The 19,220-nt window shown below is 54.1% G+C and overlaps 1 protein-coding gene across 6 annotated transcripts in view; it reads right to left on the bottom strand.

The window, feature by feature from the left end:
- The window catches only part of LINGO1 (leucine rich repeat and Ig domain containing 1), a 95,470-nt gene that overhangs the window by 51,216 nt on the left and 25,034 nt on the right, over positions 1–19,220 (bottom strand). For all 6 annotated transcript variants that reach the window (XM_015872454.2, XM_085515847.1, XM_085515845.1 and 3 more), the window contains one exon: positions 11,120–11,161. The gene's annotated coding sequence lies outside the window, so the exon portion shown is untranslated. The remainder of the gene's footprint in view (positions 1–11,119; positions 11,162–19,220) is intronic.

Genomic DNA, 19,220 nt, shown 5'->3' on the forward strand with positions numbered 1-19,220 from the left:
AAGGGGAGGGCATTTCTATTTTTGATTGCCATCCTGCAGGACTCTGATTTTCCCCTGCATCCCACTAGGCTTGTGCCTCTGTTTGCCTCCTCCAGATTGCTATAGCTCTGTCACTCTTTGTGGGTAAGCAGGAGATGGAAGGCTGTTATGCAGACATCAAGGGCTGTGTTTGCTTGCTGGTAAACATGAGAGCAAGAGGGACTTCTGATGGTATTAGAAACCACAAGATCTCTGCAGACACAAGGACGTAAGCATTCCTGGAGGCACGAGTCTGGCTGTCAGCAAGGCAATTAGACCTGGTGCTACTGCCAGTCCTGGGGACAGCTCAGTGGAGATCATCATGTAACCCTAAATCTAAACCCAAGCTTAACCCTAACCATAACCCAAAAGCAGTACAATGGAATGGAATGCAATGGAATGGAATGCAATGCAATGGAATGCAATGCAATGCAATGGAATGCAATGTCTAACTCTAGCTCTAGCCCTAACCTTGGGCTACATCCAGCAGTGGCACTCCAAACCTTGGGCATCCTCATAGCAACAGATCTGGTGTGTCCCACCTGCCACCAGGACTCTGCTCATCCCAGTGGGGCCTCAGCAGCTCAGCAACAGGGGAAGGAGATTATCTGAAGCAGACAGCACCGTGCCTTGCTTTACATGTACTGCAATTACCGCACTGGCATTTTCTCTGTGTTGAGAAGAAAAATGTCAATAAGGAACAAGTTATTAAACCAGCAAGAGAGTGGAAATGGCAAGGGTTCCCTGAGGCTTGGGGCTGAGTGTTATGGCAAATGCTCCTGGGGTCTCCGGGCTCTGCTCTTCCCACTCTCCTCAAGGCTGATCCTTCTCCCCAGCACTGCTGGGTGTAGAACCAGCCCAGTGTGGGCACTGTGGTGCTGAGCCAGCCTGCCGAGGGGCTGCTGGGGACCAGAGCAAGCGGTGTGTGTCACCTCAGGTTGTCAGCCTCCAAGCGAGGCCCTTCTCCCCCCTCACCCCCCTCCCCACCATCCTGAGCGATTGCATTTTTCTCTTCTAATGAGGCTTTTCTGTCTCAAGTGAAAAACCTTGCCTTTTCCTTTCCAAGGCTCTCGTCAGTGCCCCGCTGAGCTTTCTGCCTCCACCAGCAAAGCCAGGAAAGCCCCAGGGAACGACGTTTTGAAAGAAGCTGAGTGGTTCCCCGCCATCGCTCAGCTTGGAGGCTTCTGCATTGAGCAGGGCTCTATGCAGAGAGAACACTGGGACCCCAGTGCCAGCACAGACCCCGCAGTGCCAGGTGGTGTGAGCAGGGTGCCCACAGCACCATCCTGCCGGGGTGAGGCAACCCCTAAACACACCCCCACTCTCCTGCCCACCTCCCCACCCCCAAGTGCCTCCCCCTCTCCCTGTTGTTAATTATCAAAGAGATAAAAAAAAAGAAAATAAAATATATTATAAAAAAAAAAAATCAAAAAAACCACCACCCTCCAGGAATTAATTAGTGATTCATGTTGGAGCCTTGGCAAAGCTCCTTGTGCAGAAGTTCAAAGTAGGAACAATAAGTATTTGGCAAGGAGGAGGCGAGTGGCTCGTGCTTGTGGCGTATGGCGTGTGTGGTACAGAGAGGCACAGGAGTCCCTGCCCTCAATGTGGGCACCCCACAGCCAGCACTGCCATGCACACCCATCCTCCCCAAAACCTGGGCCTGGGCAGAGAATGATGGTAAAGCGAGGTTTGAAATGCAATTAATAGATGCCATGGGATGTGCTCTTGCAAGCCCAGCGCAAATGGGGCTTGGATAATTGGCGCTGAGACAAATCTATCAGGGAGATGGTGTGTCCTCTCCGAGCAGAGGTCAAGGGAGCTCATCATGCACCTTCCCAGCCAGCCCTAGTGCAGCACACACTGTATTGGCACAGCCCAGCAGCACGCACACTGCCTCTTCTTACTGGAAAACCCTCAGCAGTGCCTTTCTGACTATGCACGTGCACAAATGCATATGCCTCTGTGCTCTGCAGAATGCATGGGAATGGCAAAGACAGTCATTTGTCAGAAACCACTCAGTGCGAGGCTCCTAAATTAAAAGTTTTGTTTGGCACCAAGCAAAACGAATCAAAATCATCTGCAGAATGAGGCCCAGGACAAAGCAGAGCACCGCCTCTGCTGGGAAACATTGCGGTAAGGGAAAGGAAAAGTCTTTCATTGCTCCAACAGCAGGCCATAAAAAAAAGAAAGAAAGTTAACTGTAAGCTGGATATGAAATTAAAACATAAAAGTCAAAACACGTCGCATCACGGAGATGCATTTGAATTTCCTGGACACTGTCAACAGACGGAAGTCAAAATGATTTGCTTCAAGGCTCTCCCATCTGAATGCTGCGCGCCGGTTTTGATAATGCAAGCTGATAAAAAATGTATTTTCCAACAGAAAATTGTATCCCGGTACCTCCACCTCCATTTCCAGCCTGTACAATGCTCTGCCTGCCCAGGGCTGGAGCACAGAGCCCTCTGGTTGCAGGGGATCCCATAGCACAAGGGCAGCACTCATCGTGCATTGCTGTGGGTTGTTAAGCATCTCCATATGGCTTTGGAAACTGCAGCCATGTATAGTCGTGGATAAACACAGTGGAGCACAGCAGAATGCACAGAGCATGGTGGGGCTCTGCTGCCTGCTTCCCAGTGTTCGCTGGGAGCAATGACAGTGGGATGGGCAGCCAAGGCTGTTGGCTTGGCAAAAAGCAGATCCAGGCCAGGGTGCTCCACGCTGAGCCAGGGCAACCACCGGGTGGGCAGAAGGTTTGCCCTGCTGCCTTCTGATGAGCTCACAGCGCCTGGCCGGAGGTTCATCTTGGACTAGATGCCTTCCCAGAGGGTTCCTCCAGTGCTGCCAGGTTCAGGAGCACCTGTGCAAGCAGTGGGAGAGGAGCTTCTGTGGATGTTGTTCTTCGGGGGCACAGTGGAGGTGCTGGATTGTAGCAGCACCGCACTAAGGAGCCAGCCCAGCTGGCAGGGCAGCCACAGCAGCACGGCATGGCCTGAAGGATGGGAGAGGGGAGGCATGGGGAGGGCTGAGCAGCACCAAGAGGGTTAACTGGCAGCCACGGGAGCAGAAAATGAGGTTCCAGTTATTAGCTGATTTATTGGTCTGTCCTCAATTGGCACTCAGGACTCAGAAGAAAATGTTCCACTCCAAAGCATTAAGCATCTTCAAAGAGCAGAAGCATTAAAAATTGAAATCATAAAATAGACATGTAAATATAGCAGAGGTAAACGGGGCAGAGAAGAGAGGCACAGAGCCCAGCCTGGGGGTGGGGGGCAGCCATGGGGATCAGACACACAGGGCCAGGGAGCCGAGGGGGCACAGGTGGGCATCCCAAATTCTGCAGGGCTGACACCCAGCTGCTCCTTCTTGCCAGGTGAGCCTTGTTCCCATAGGACTTGGGAGCTGGTGCAGTGACCCAGCTGCTCTGCATCATGTCAGCGGTCATAGCTGGCTGTGTGTGGCTCCAGCATCCAGCCCAAAGAACATAGGGGACTGCTGTGCTCTCTGGAGCCCTTGTGTCCCCAGGGTGCATCCCACCAGAGCAGCCAGCAGGAGGACCAGCACCCTGCCCCATGCCCTGGCAACAGCCCAGCCCTCTTGGCACAGCTACCTGTTTTTCCCCTCCAGGCAATTTTTCTTAATTGGGAGCTTGTTAATTACCCCACTACTTTGCAGAGGAAATAAACAGCAATTAGAGACATGAGCGGCATTTCTACTGGCTGGCGCCTCGCCGTGCTGCCAATGCTCTCCTGTGTGACTCTGGGCAGGCATGCAGTCCTTGCCCATCCTGCTCTGCACTGCCCCAAAGTCATCGGTCGCTGGGAAAAGCCCACTTTTCCTGCACAACAGAAGGTTCGTGCCTTTCAAGAGAGCATCGGAGCTGTTCTTATTCATCAGAACTGCTATAAAGAAAGCATTTTTAATTAACATAATTATCCCGTTTAAGAGAAGCAGCCTGCACCTCACAGATACTTTTCAAACTAAGGATGCGGGCTGTCACAGTCAGTCATCATTAAGCAAAATGAGATGCTTTGCCTTGCTGATCCACCCCTGCCTCCCATTTCCTATTGCAAACCCTTGTGAGTTGACCAGAGACAGCTTTGGGCTCTGTGATCCTCTCTGTCCCCATATCCCTGTCCTCCACTAACTGTTTCCCTGTCCGTGCACCCTCCTGTAGCTCGAGGTACACCCCGAACTGCAAATGGGCAGCCCAGGAGGCAAAGGTGGCTATGAAAAGCTGCAAGATTTGTAGGGCTTTGTTTCCAGCACCACTGCACAGTCAACAGATAAAAGACTTGTTCTCACTGAAAAAGACCAGAAGGAAAAGCACTGAATGCCTGGTGTTGGGCTGCCAGCAGAAAGGAAGGGAAGGGAAGGGAAGGGAAGGGAAGGGAAGGGAAGGGAAGGGAAGGGAAGGGAAGGGAAGGGAAGGGAAGGGAAGGGAAGGGAAGGGAAGGGAAGGGAAGGGAAGGGAAGGGAAGGGAAGGGAAGGGAAGGGAAGGGAAGGGAAGGGAAGGGAAGGGAAGGGAAGGGAAGGGAAGGGAAGGGAAGGGAAGGGGCTGCAGGAGCAGGCACCAGCTGTTTGAGCATCCCAGCCCCATCCATGCCACACTGCTTCTCCTGCCTGGGCTCCCACTGAATCACTGATGGTTGGACTAAATGATCTTAATGGCCTTTTCCAACCTCAATGATTCTACAAACCCAGTTCACTGTTTTTTAAAAGGTATTTTAATATGCTGTTTTGCTAACATTTCACCTTAATATGGATCACAAGGAGGGCTTTTAATATAAATCTCCATGGCTGGTAGAGAATGGCTCCAATTGGGTGGGTATGCCCTGGAAATGCTCAGTGCTGATGGAGATGCTCATACCATGTTTTTCCTGCTGACCTGACACCTGCCACATGATATGGGCAAGCCACCTGCAGCTACAGCAAAGCCTTCAAAATGAAGATTTTTAGTGGTTTTCTCCCTATTTGACCAAGGTTTCCCTAAGAAAGCGAGGTTTCTGCAATCACGTGCTCAGCGTGTTGCCTGTCTCCCCTAATCACTCTCCAGCTCAGCAGTCAAACTCGATAGGCGGTGAGTGACAGCTGGAAATCTCAAAGATATTGAATTCCTGGAGGTTTGGCACAAATGGGCAGGCAGGCAGAGATGAGAGGCCTGCTTGTTCGGCCCTATCATCTCTGCCTGCTTGTTCAGTCCAGCCAGGCAGCAGCAGGCTCTGCAGAATCCACCAGCGGGAAGGAAAACCATGAAATCTCCAACCCAGGGAATGGGATGAATGAAAGCACGCATGGTTCTGGATATTGAAATCAGTCAGTCTGAGGTATCAGCCCTGGAAAAGCAGCCTTCTGTAGTGCTGACAGGCGCCTAACAACCCGTTTCCAAATAGGAAATGCAATTTCCATGGGAAATTCTTTTTTTTTTTTTTTTCTCTTTCTCTCTTGGTAGAAGAATTAAAATATTCCGGAATATATTCAGAAGCAGCTCCTGCGAGCAGCTTCCAGGTGGAAATGTCCAGGTCCCCTGCTTGTTGGGGAAGGTGTGAAGGGGAAGGAGAGCACGAGCAGAAGGTAGAGCAAACCCCAGGATTCTTACTGGGTTGGGTTCACAGGGCACACGGGCAGCCTTTATTTGCATGCAGGCTGCGAAGCACCCACTTAGAGATGCCTCAAGACCTACTTGCAAGACTAAGTAAAAATACCTCCTTGGGTCCTGGATCGACAGAGCTGGGAAGGAGGTTTCCAAAACAGGCTCGTCTCCCCGCCTGCGCGGAGGCCGGGGTTGCGACTCCCCGGGAAGCTGTTTGTAGGTCTCTGTTGGTGGGCTGCAGGCGTCTGCCTTCCCCAGCTGTAAGTAGGGCTCCCTCCTTCCCAGAGTGTTATACAACGCGGCTTCCTGGCTACATCCCTTTCCTTTGCTGCCCCGAGTCGGCTGTGGGTTCGGGAAGCCTTTCCCCAGCCGCCAGTCATGTGCAAGTCTTATCAAAAGCCAAAGCTGAGGCCAGATGAACGGTGATGCTCATAAACGCCTTAGAAGGCAAATGTTAACGAGCACTGAGCGGAGGGCAAGAAAAGCCCTTAATCGCATTAGCTCCGCTGCCAGAGCTGATGAACATCCCCAGGCCCAGCTCCCGGCCCAGCCAGGCGGCACAGCGGCAGGACGAGCTCCCAGCCAAGCTTAACCCCAAAGAAATGCCTCCTGTGAGCGGATGGCACTGGCACCACGTGGCTCTGCAGTCATGAGTCCCACTGGGCTTCCAATGGCTCGACTGAGCAAGAGTGGGAGGCACATTGATAAATCAGAGCCGGGGATATGGGGCAGAACGGACCCCTCTTGGCAAGCACAGGGAGAGCCCTCAGCATGGTGCTGGAGAAAGGAGCCTGCCTGAAGGAAGGCTTATCCACACCATCATTACACCGCGAGGCTGGAGGAGAGAGAGGTGCATTTATGCACTGCAGCTCGGCTTGCATAAATAAGCCATGTGCCAGGTTTTCATACTGGAAGCTCTGCTCCCAGCTCGTGTAACTGCCTGGGCTTTTTTATGCGGCCAGGAAATTATGATATAAAAATATACATATAAAAAATAACGGCTCTCCTCAGATCAGTGGCCACGTGAGCACAGCCTGCTGTGCTGCCCTGCCTGTGGTCCTGCTCACCCCGCACACGCGCTCACGTGCCGCTCCACAACACACGGCGATGGGTTTTTTACGACGCCAGTCTGCAGTTCCCCCTTGGGGGAAAATGTGGTTTAATTTTTATTATAACCTTAAAAAGGAGACTAGTGAGGCATCTCTGCCATATATTTGGTAAGTGACATTTACGTCCACGCGCATTAAAGCTGCTGATGGACCAACCCGAGGAGCAGTGTCCCTTGGGCAGGGCACCTGCGGCTCAGCTCGGCCCCAGGGCTCCCTCTACGTGCTCCCCATCCCCACTGTGTGACCCACTGGAGAGATCCAGGGATGCCTTCTGGCTGAGGAACCCCATTTCTACATGTGTGGCCAAGGGACCCCACACCAGCAGTGCCTTCCATCCTACAAGCATTTCTGTCTGGCATGGGTTGTTGCCCATCCTTGCCAGGCTAGAATGGAGTTTACTGTGTGAGCGCAACAGATCTCCTTGGCCACCGAATCCAGCTTCCTGCTAGTCAGTATCCTGCCAAGTTTCAATTTGAATACACATAAAAAGACCTCAACAGCTGGGTGTTTAATTACAGGGCTAGGAATCAGGCTCCGTAGAGCCCTATCAGGTTATTGCAGCTCCCTTGAGCTGGCTGCGTGGTGTGCCAGGAGCGGCCCCGGGCAGCACAGCAGCTCCAGCTCTGGCTGAGGGTGCAAAAGCTCAAGGAAGTGGAAAACACAGTAAGCTGAAGGCAGAGCACAGAACTCAGCCCCTTGCTTGGGTAGAGGTATCACAGTGGCTCTGAGAACGCTGTGGGCAAGCTGCTCTGCCTCCCATGGGTATGTCCCTGGCAATGTCTGCCTGTCCTGCTAAGTAGGGCTCTCTCTAGGCAGCCAAGAGCCCAACTGAGGACTCCACCATCACTGCACCAGGCACCTGTGCAACTCTTTGCTCTGCTCTCCAGTATCCAGTAGCCCAAAGCTAGCACCCACTGCCTCCTACAAGTGTTCCATGCACCATGAGCTGACAGAACAGCAGAGGAGCCGGTAGCAAATGTGCACAGGAGGTTCACTGGAAGGTGTCCAATTAGTTAACGAGCACTCCAGATCAAAGCACTGTCAGCAGTCAGTAATTGATTTCCACAAGACAAGTGGCAGTGAGTACATCTGAGCAACCCATGTCTGTCCTAGGGATGGACATAAGAAAAGAGGATATGGGGATGAACATGACCCTGGAGCCACAGCACCCAGCCTCTCCCAGCAGAGAGGTGGCAGGAGGAGCACAGGTTCAGCCCCAGACCCGTGCTGACACGGAGGGGAGCAGCAGGCAGCGACAATGCAGGGGTTATGAATGGATGATCCGGATCCCCAAATGGATGATCCCCATCCCTCTGTGCAGCACCAGGAGCAAGCAGCATGCCTGCTGCCATCCCTGATATCCAGTTCAGACACACAGGGACACGGAGCACAGCCGAGCAGCCCTGCCCTGCTCCCACACACTTGCAGCAGCACGTCACAGGCGCGCATGCCGCTGCAGCTCACAGCCCGTGCGGGCTTTGCTTCTGACGAGCTGCGCTGCAGTCATTAAGGGAAAGGAGACGTCAGCCCAGCCAGGCACCTCCCACTTCCACCAGCCACAAGCTGTGGAAGGCCAGCTTTCATTTCTTCACGTGCTCACCCCACAAGCGTTGCTTCTACTGGGGAAGGTGGGCGCAGCGGGCAGCTCTGCTGGGCTGCTTTGGCCAAGAGTCATCTCCAGCAGAGAGGGCAGGTGTGTCACTGCGCCTCAGCCCTTCGCCTTTCCGCAGCCACCTTCCAGCAGGCTCCTCTGGTTACAAAGCAGAGGCAGAGCCACGAGTGCGCATCTCCCCCGGGGTGCCCGCACCGACACCGGCGCTCTGCCCGGCCGGAGCTGCGGAGCGGTTCCGCACGCGGTCGCGGTGATAAATTAGCCCGAGAGCCGGGCTTTTCGTGCAGCTGCCTCATCCCCTGCCAGCATGACAATGTGATTAATTTTCAGTGCAGATGAAGCTCATTTCTCACCGGCACGTGACGGCCACGCAGCCGGCGGGGGTGAGCAGCGAGCGCAGGGGGGTGAAGGCGAAGGCAGCACGGAGCCACGCTCAGGGCAGAGCCAGGAGGAGAGCTCGCCGCATTCGGCTGCAATTAAGCACGGTGCTGGAGAGGAGCCCTGCGTGGGCAGTGAGCTTCTATCGCCACTCACACACATGGCCGAAGCTGAGGAGCACTGTGTGGCAGGAGAAGAGTACAGAGATTTGGGGAGAAGCAGCCTTGAGATGCTTACTGGGCTTGGGAGAGGCTGTGCCACCCAGCTGCCTTTCACCCCTCTTCTCCCTTTGGGGTTGTTTTCTACCCCATAGCACGTGTTTGCATGCTCTCCTTCACAGCCAGGCAGAGGCTGGCGGCTCCCGATCCATCACGGGCTGCAGCTCTGGGAGGAACTGCCTGGGATGGCAGCACTGCCTGCTGCTTCCTGACGTCACCCAGGCCTGCCCCGGGAAAGCTCATCCTGCTCACCACCCATTGACAGAGTTTCTGCTCTGGAGCGGTGCCCAAAGCGGTGATGCTGTTGACACAGCGCTGCACGGCACGACTCTCCCAGCACCAGCGCACTGATGCAGGGCACTGAGCGCTCTGGGGCTCCCACTCGGTCTTTTCCTTAGGGAACCGAGGCGCACTGAGTGTGACCGGCAGATGCCCAGCCCTCCCGTGGACACCCTTGGGTTTGCAGGAGCTTGCACAGCAGCTTGTGCCACAGCAGCAGGAGAGGAATGCAGGAGTGCACGGAAGGAACAGCAGCTTGGAATGCAACTACTCTCACATGGATAGCAATCTGGGGAACCATGATATGACACCACTGGGAGATGGGGTGCATGAATCAGAAGGAGATGGGAATGCCAGGAAGAACTGCAGGTGATCAATCCGTGGGGGTGCTGTAGTCACTGTGCACTGGTCTACCATATGCCCTGACTCTGGCACAACTGGTGCCAGGCCATGGTGTCCCTGCTAGTGCTCCATATCCCTGAGCCAGTCATCCTAGCAGCAGGTGCCCCTTGTTGGCACCCCATCCAGCACCCCATCTCTGCACCTCTGCAAAGCACAACCAGCACAAGTGGCAGCAATTCGCTGTGTTTTGCTCCAGCATCCGTGCCCTCTGTTGGACAATACATCAGTGCAATCCTGTTGCACAGGAAGTCTGCTATGGTTTCCTCCCTTCAGGAAATCAAAGCAATGCCTCTCCAGTCAGACCATCTTGTCTCAGCCTACAGCGCAGGAGGAGCCTGGCATGGATGGAACTGTTTGTAATCTGTGCAAGTGATGCGGCAGGAGTTCAGCCAGGCCACATGGACCAGGGACAGCAGCAACGAAGCAGTGCCAATGCGTGCAGTGGGACTCAATTATCAGCCCTACGGGTAGTGCCAAACAGAGGAGATGCACTTTTTGATATGTGTACTTCTTAAAGAAAACGTGTCAAAGAGGCCAGATAGGAAGGCAACACAACATGCAATGGCCCTGCTGCTTTGGAGGCAGCCCTGCTAATTTCTCCCTGTGCTGAAGCAGGGTCTTTTCTGCTGGTTTAAATTACACTCAGAAAACCCAGGGTGACTTTGGGAGTGCAAAAACATCAGACAAAGAGAAGGCAGAAGGACTGGCTCTAAGACGCAGCAATGGCCTCGCTGCACCTAGCAAAGCTGTCATGGGGACATGCACAGCACCACTGCCTTGTGGTGAGACCCAAGCCCCAGCCAGGACCATGCAAGGCCAGGTGTCCCCAGAGCCTGGCCCTGAGTACATCTGTGCACTCAAAGCCTGGCATCAGCTTTCCCAGGGTGCTTCATCTTGAAATACAAAAACCAAAGGGGTTTTTGTCCTTGTTTACTGAGCTCCTTTGCAGGGAACCTGCCAGGCCCAATATGTGCTTCACAAGAAGAAAGCAAGCAGGGTAGCTGTAAGGAGCACACTACTGGAAAGGTCGCATGGCCAGCGCTGCCACCCCTGACCTTCATGGTTCTTTCAGATCCTGGGTGCTCTGAGCCAGCCACATCCAAACCCACTGCCCTGCCACATCCCCAGGGTGGCTCCGTTCTGCTCCAGCCCAGCGCTTTGCCCTCTGATCTTTGCAGAGCTCCTCCAATCCCCCCTGCACTCCACCATGGAATTTCTCAATGGAAGTTCTACGTTCTCATCCAGCATACCCTACCCAGCGAGGACCGAAGATACCCACACAGTTCCCCTTTGCAGACTTCAGAAAGGCAGCAACAAATACAGTTTGCACACAGCTGGGAGATAACTGCGCCAGCACATGTGCTGCACTTGCATTGTGCTGAAGGGCTTTGGGATGGACCCTCTGCAGAGTCTGGCAGTGGGGAATGCAACCCAACCCTCACTGCTGAACCCTGCCCTCCAGCACAACACAGGTGCTCTAGCAGCAAGGAGGAAACACATTGCACTTACCGGAGCTGGAGTCCTGCAGGGACCCGCTGCTAGGTGTGAGACCTGGAAGGGAGCAGAGAGAGACGTGTCAGTGGGCACTGAAAAAGGGAAGGCAGGCAGGCTGATAGGACTGTGCCAGCAGCTGGGGTCCTGCTTCTGGTCTGGGGGGCTGGCAGGGCACTGGTGGCCAGTGGACAGACACAGGGTGTGCTGAGCCATAGGCAGGCTCACTCAGGGCTCAGCCCTCCTGGCTCAGCTCTTGACCACCCTGCTGGGTCATGTGCTGGTGTGTACCTGAGCCAAGGAGGGAGAAATCGAAACCTTCACACGTGTGGAGGTGCTGACACCCACCCTGGTGTGAGCTCACCTGGTGCTCGGTGCCTCCCCAGCTCCCACAGCACACTATGCAAACCCATGCAAAGGAGTCACAACAATTATAAATATCTGTGGGGAAAAAAAATCTGCCCGTAAATACGAGGGAAGGGGAATTTACAGCGTTTTCTTTGGAGATTTCTCCAGGTGTTCCCTATTAAGCCATTGTGTTAGTTTGCATAAGTATTCCTCAGACAATAAAGCACGCTCTGCAATCAGTTACCAGCAGCGGCGGGTGTGCGGCACGCCAGCAGCCAGCCATAAAGATGACAGACGGGTTCCTGACGTCACCCATCTTTAGGGGGGCTTTAAATCAGCACATCAGCAACAGGTTGTGCTCAGCCTGCCCCATGGCAGGAGGATGTGGGAAGAGCTGGGATGCAGGGGACTGCATGGCCAAGGGACGGCTCACGGCTCAGTCCCAGCACAAAGAGCCTTTGGGAGGGTGAAGAGGAGAGAAACCCCCCTGCAATCCCTGCAGCTCTGCCAGGCTGACAGGTTAACATCGAGAGTCTGAGCTGTACTTGGGATGTGACATTTCTTGGCGTGTTTAACATGTCCTTATCACGGCTCCATTGTACTTCAGTGGAGATGGGTGGGAGAGAGGCAATGGTTAGTGCGTTTCCTCCCGGCATGAAATGCGGAGCATGTCCTCCGCTGAGTGCAATTACTGTGTCTCTGACTCCTGTAGTCTGGCTAATACAGTTAAGTATACTGGAGATTAAGGGATTTTGGACTGCAAAGTCCATTTCATCCACCCAGGCCTGTGCAAGGTGATGCTGGCAGAGAAATCTCCTGCAGAGGTATTGAATGGAGCCGGGGCAGGTCAGTGGGTGATGGTCACACCGCATCCCTGAACTGCTGGGGGGAACACAGAGTAAGTCCAGGGCTGCAAGAGGATCCAGGTGAGCATGCACTGGTTCTTGAGGCATGGCTATAAACCATAGGTCTTATGCCAAGGAGGCCCCCAAATAACCCTCCTTCTGCTCACCTACACCCCTATATGCACATACACCCTACATATACATTGGCATGGAGCTGGCAGCCCCCGCAGGGCCACCCCATGCATCCACAGGGCCCAGCCCTAGCCAGCTCACTCCAGCAACTCAAAGCCTGAATCCAAATGTTAACTCCACTTCTCAGCACAGAGCAATATATACAGCACAAACCCACGTTGTCAGGAGATACCCCACAGCCATCAACACATCTGGATGCAAATGATCGCTTAAACGCCCCACATGGTTCCGCGCATACGCGATGGATTTACTGCCATGTCTTGTAGAATTAGGAAGGATGAAATAAGGCAGCTGAACAGCACCGGGCAGGTGGGAGCAGCCACCAGCTGGCTGCAGGGCTTTGGCTAGGGAGGGAGATTTGAGTAAGCTCAGTGGGATGCAGCACTGCTCACAGCCTGGGGGCAGCACGCTGGGGCTGTGCCCCACAGCAACACAGCTGTATTCTGGATCTGCAGTCTCAAAGTCAGCCAGGACAGAATGCACTGCAGTCCATGGCAGGAGGGGCACTGCGACCAGAATCATAGGATCATTATGAGTGAAAAAGACTTCTAAGATTACCTAGCCCAACTATTGATCCATCCCATTGTAAGTTCTGCCCTGAGCCTCCACTTCTCCACACTGACCCATCCCAGCTCCCTCAGCAGCTCCCCATAACAGCAGTGCTGCAGACCCCTCACAGCTCTGTTCCCCTCTCTGGACACACTGCAGGGCCCCAGTGTCTTTCTGGCAGTGGGGAACCCAACACTGAACACAGCACTCGAGGTGTGGCCAGCAGAAAGCATCTCCTGGATGGACCCGGCCCTTGCTCTTGTTGATGCCGACAATATGGCACCATTTTTAGGCAGCCACGAGCACTACCGACCGCAGCCACTAAGCTCAGAGAGGGAGGAAATCAGTCTTCGAGGGGAAGATGGGGTTAAAAAAGAGAGAGAGAGAAAGAGAGAGAACAAACGATGCCGGGGAATGACTACAACACCTTGAAACCGTCCGGCTTTGAAAGGCAGGGCTGGTGCGGGGAAAGAAAGCCTCATTACCATCAGAAACCCTCGTTCCTGCCCTCACCTCCCAGCTCATTTCCATATCACAGGGCACACAATGCCTTTCTTCGCCCGGAACGCTCGGTACAGCCCCGCACCCGCGGGAGGAGCGAGCGGAACAAAGCCGGGCCGGGTGGCACCGCGCTGCCTTGGGACCCTCATTGCCGCTCAGGGACATCTCCCATCGCGGAGCTGACTATTGGACGACTTCATCTATTTCTTTCCTCAGCTTCAAGATTCTTTAGTCAGTCAAATAAGGCTGAGGCGTAGCGGAAAATCAAGCATTGTAAGGGCTGCGGCGAGTTATTTTCATCTTAATGAATGTGTAGGAAAGGTTGACGAGTCTTTATTCTGCTCTTAGGGGATCGTCGGGAAGTTCCCAGCTGAAGAAATTAAAAGCATCAGAAGAAATTACAGCAAGAAGTCAAAGCAAGTGTGCTCCACAGAGCTGGGTGCAAGCAGGGTCTCCAGCCAGCACCAAAAATGGTTGTTTTGCCCCAGAAAACACCACGAACATGAGCTGGAGTCACTGGATCCATCATGCTCCTGCCTGCCTGCTCTGATAACAGCGAGGCAAATCTTGTTGTGCATGGTCAACAGTTCCTGCAGAGACCTTGGAGTTGGAGAGCAAGGGCACATAGAGCGTGATGAAGCCCCCAGGAAGCAGTGCCCGAGGGCAGAGCCAGGGGGTTCCCCATCCTGGGGGTACCCTGGGGCCGAAGTACCCCCCCACGGGGAGCCACGCTGTGCCATGCTGTGCCATGCTGTGCTGTGCCATGCTGTGCTGTGCCATGCTGTGCTGTACCACTGTGGCTGCTCAGCCCAATGCTGCTCTGCACGAGGCGGTGCTGTCAGCACTGATTGATGGCGTGGTTCAGAAGGAAATAAATTCCCAGGCTCTTGCAGGAGGTGAATCGGGGGGTGTATCCATCTTAAAGATACTTAATGAATGTGCCTCAGCACGCCGAGTGGCAGCAGATACATCTCTGCAGCCAGCACTCCCTGTGCTTCTCCTCGCAGGGCTCAGGCACAATTTAGCAGCTTCTTATTGATTATATTTACGCTTCCCAGGCCCTGGCAGCATCTCGATTGCCCCAGTGCAACAAGAGCCCTGTGGTCTCGGTGGGGATGTGTCCACCTTTAGTAGGGCACTGGCAAACCGCCTGGTATGGTAACTTTGGGGATGAATCCTGCACTCTACGTGGTGTTTTGGCCCCTGGACCAAGCACTGAAGATCACATAGGCCTCAGCTCAGCTCTGAGGCCAAGGGAAAGGATGATGCTGCACTGCTGGAGAGAACTGGCCTGCACCAGAGCAGAGGTAGGAGCAGGGGGGTGGTCCAAAAGGGAAACGCTGTGTTATTGGGTGGTAGGAAAGGAAATCCCAGCAAAATAAAGGAAATAAGCATCTTAAGGAGACAGCTTTGCAAGGAAGACTTTGGAAAGCCTTGGCCTTTATTCAGCATAGAAGACTTGCACTTTTAAGGCAAGAAAAATGGCAATCAGCAGTAATGGTGTGTGGTTTTGCTTTGTTTTTTCCCTATTTCCCTTGAGGGGGGAAAAAAGAAAGGAAAGCAGCAAAGAAAAGCAGAGCCCTGGCTGACCTTTCTGGCTATGCGACCTTGTCTGAATCACTGGATGGTAACAATGAATGAAATGCCAGTGCCCTGGTTCATAAATACCAGCCTCCTCTAGGGGTGAAATGCCAGCTTTCTAACGTGTAAATGGAGCAAAGCAAATGTCACCCTCCCCGAGGTGTGAAATGCCAGGTGGCAGGGTCTGCCAGGATGGGGCATGGTGGGGCTGCTGGGTGCTGCCCAGGGCTGTGCCTGGCTCCTCCCGAGCCTTGCTCTTATAGAAGCAGAGAATGGTTGGGTTGGAAGGGGACACTAAAGATCATCAGGCTCCAACCTCTGCCATGGGCTGGGTGCCACCCCCAGCTCAGGCTGCCCAGGGCCCACTTGTGTTCTTGTCACCTCCAGGGATGGGGCACCCACAGCTCTGGGCAGCAGTGCCAGTGCCTCACTGCCCTCAGAGTAAGGAATTTCCTTCCGACATCTCACCTCTTTTAGTGTAAAACCATCCACCCTTGTCCTGTCACTTTGAGACCACATAAGACATTGGTCTCCATCTTATTTATAAGCTCCCATAAAGGACTGAAAGGCTGTTCTCCAGCTCCAACTCGAGCTCAGCTCTTCTCCAGCTCCTGCTCAGGTTCTGCTCATCCCCACCACTCCCCGAGTGCAATGCCTTAAGCGTGCAGTCAGGAGGTGTGGGACAGGCATGGCACCCACACCCACAGAACCCCATCTCATTACAGCTGCCTCTGGCCTCATTTTCCCCCCTTTCCAAGTGTTGCTCCCCCAGCAAACCAAGCGTGAGATTCCTCACAGTGGCCAGCCAACCAAGTAATCAAATCTAAAGATTGCTTCGCATCAAGCCCAAATGGGTACTTCCAGTTTTCTAAATGGAAAAACAAGTGAGTGTAAGGAGATATTGCCACATAAAGAGTTTATCTGTACCTGAAACTCCTAATTTTCAGCGAGTGCTACCGCTGCTGGTCTTAATCCTATTTGTTAAGCAGGAGGAACCATCAAACATGCTGTCGTTGCAGCACTGAGCAGAAGAAACAGGTGGGAGAAGCCAGCAATACATTTGATGCTCCTCCAACCCTACATGTGGCCAAGTACTTTGCTTGGATTTAAGTCCCCATTAGCTCCCATTCCCTTCTCTCCTCAGCATCAGTGCTGGCTCAGGATGCTCTTTTAGGGCAGATCTGTTCCCCCAGCTCCCAGCAAGGCACCCCGTAAAGCCATAGGGTTGTGCACATACCAGCATCCCTACCTGCCACCGGAACAGCGCGGCAGCAAGGGAATGAATGAAGCTTTGCTTTGTGTCCCATGGGATCCGCAGCTCTTCTCTTTCCCCACACCCACACCTTTTTCTTCTATCCATCTTTCCCCCCCCCCCCAAAAAAAAAGTGTGAAATAATTTCATCACTCCTCCTCTCCCCGGATCTCACCCTTCCCAGCATTTGAAAATAGCTCATGAAAAGGAGGAGGAAGGTTGGGAGGGGAGGGGGGAGGAGAAAGAAAAGGAAATGTGTGGTGATGGGATGGAAAATGGAAGGGGGAAAAAGAGTAAAATGCAAGAGTAAAAAAATATGCATCTTCAAAAGCAAGTCAGGCCTGGCTGGTGGCTTCCACCAGAGTACCCCGGGCTGCCCCACATTCCCTCCTTGGGTAAGGGGGGAAATGAATATCCCCAGCAGGGATGGGGACACCCAATGCAGGGCAGGATGGAGCCGAGTGATGTGCTGAGGTTATGGTGGAGCTCTGAGTGAGAGCAAACGCTAGAGGGACGCTTCCCAGCTCCTTCCTTGAATAAGCAGCCCTAATTCAGCACAAAGCAACTGCTTGACGAGGGGAGGGCGGGTATGGGGAGGGGGGGGCGGGGATTTCTGCTCGCAGCGGCACAGAGGGGAATCCGCGGCTCAGCGGGAGGGTTGGCAGCGGTGGGGGCCGTCCCCTGAGGAGAGCAGCTCTGTATCTGAGCCCAGAGGGTGCTTCCCACCCTGCTTGGGAGCACAGCAGGATCCTCGCTCCTACACAGAAGATCCTGGGGAATCACAAGTGCCTGAAGCAGTGGGGAACCCAGGCTGGAGTTGGGGCCCACCTGCAACACAGGGCTGTGCCCACACTGCAGAGGTCTGGCATGGGGGGCTGTAGCAAACGGAGCCAGCTCTATCGGCATGCATTACCACCTCGGCCAAGCCTCTCTGCACAGAATGACCTCCGAAGCCAGATCCTGGAGCTGGGGGTGATGCTGAACGTGCCTCCGACATCCCTTTGGAGCTGCCGCTGCGCTGCTCCCTCTTCCCACCCTCCCACAGGGACGCTCACTTCTCCCAGCTGGGATGAGGAGCAAACAAGTCCTCACCCACTCCAAGTAGGTGGCTTGGCAACGGCCAAGCAGGAGATGCTTTCTGCTGGCGCCAACCTGCACCGCTAGCTCAGCAAAGCCAGATGATAGTCAGCGAAGCCGCCCTTTCCAAGAATAGCAGCGCTCGGCACGCAGATCGCTCCTCCTCAAGAGAGCTCTAAAGGGCTTCGAGCACTTCACGGCACCCCAATTTCCAGCACACAGGAACAGTGCTTGCAGAGCTCATCATTTTCTAGTGCATCTTCATTAGCCTTTAAGCACTCTGCTGCTGGCCTCCTGTGTCTCCACGGCTGCTTGAGAGCCCGAGCCACATTCTGCTATCGTGTACATTGGTGTAAGTGCAGCGCGAGGCAGAGCAATGCGGGAGCTAATGGGTAGTGGCTCTGTTTCCATAGGCCCTGTCAGGCCAGGACTTCTTCCCTGTGCCCCCCACTTTGCCTCCCCCCAGCTTGGTGTTACCAGCTGAAGCCAGGTGCCCTTGCTGGGAACTTCTCCCCCAGCTCATCGCTGCACCATCACTGCTTTATTCATCTCTGCTGGAGCTGCATACCTGAGGCAGCTTATCTGGGTCACGGTGTTCCCCTTCCAGCCCTCTGCAGCAGGAGAAAGACACTGTGCTCTGAAGCTGCCCTGCCACGTGTCCCATGCGCTGCACAAGGGACCAGAGGTTGTGACAGCCCTTCTGAGACCGGACCCCCTGAAGCACTCAGGGTGCCCAGGGGGATGCAGGAAGGAAACCAGCACCAAGCAGGTATCCCTGTAACAAGGGCAGCCCATGGAACTGGCCCCACCACTGCATCTCGCTTCTTCTCACACCCCATGCACACACACCCCAGCCCAGGTGCTCAGACCAGAGGCAGCAGGCTCTGGCAGCAATGCACATGGACCTGAGCTTCCTCTGCACAGCTCTGCCCTCACCCCCCCATCCCCTTCTGCCCTGTTGGCAGGATGGGATTTGTCATAGCTGGCTTTTATGGGAATCACTCATAAATCCCAGCATGAGAAGCACTGGAGAAGAGCTAACTCTGACCCAGCCTTTACCTTTGCCTCTGGGCACGGCTGCGATAAGACAATTCAAAATCCAGGCTGAGGATATCCTGCCCAGCCTGCCCCAAATCTGGCAGAGAAAATCCTCCAGCTCTGCAAGGCTAAAGCCAATGAGTGGCACCAAGCCATGGCCATCCCTGGGCCAAGCAACATCCCAGCACCAGCCCCTGGCATCCCACAGACCCACACTTAAGGGATTCACCAGACAGAGGGAGAGGACTGGGAATACATCCCAGGGCACCTCTTACTGAATGACTTGTTGATATGGTGAAGGCCAGGCTGCTGCCCTCCCCTCCCAGCCACCCACCCTCTCAAATAGGCAAATAGGAAACAAATTACCCAGCGTTTAAAAAGCACAAACAAGCGAGAGAGGAGAGCGCTCCCACCTTTACAAGCCCAATGGCTGGTGGTAAATGGGACTCATTTTCCCGTAATGAGGGACGACTACACTTCGTTAGCTCAAACTTTCTCATTAATCACCTTTGCATCGCCGCTGTCTGCCTCGTCGCTGTCAGGCCATAATAACATATGAAGAACATCCATTTATTCCCCAGCTTCCCACTCAGTGGAGATATATGGCGCTGTAGGAATGGATTTACCCCAGTGCCTGGCTCCCTGCATGAGAATGCCAATCCAACCACGTGGCTGAGTCAGACCCTCCTTTCTCCTTCCCATGCCCTCTATTTCATGTTGCAGCCAGCAAGGGGCT

The sequence above is a fragment of the Coturnix japonica genome, chromosome 14 (assembly GCF_054131305.1).
Source record: "Coturnix japonica strain WE chromosome 14, WE-NBRP24, whole genome shotgun sequence".
In the NCBI taxonomy this organism is placed as follows: Eukaryota; Metazoa; Chordata; class Aves; order Galliformes; family Phasianidae; genus Coturnix; species Coturnix japonica.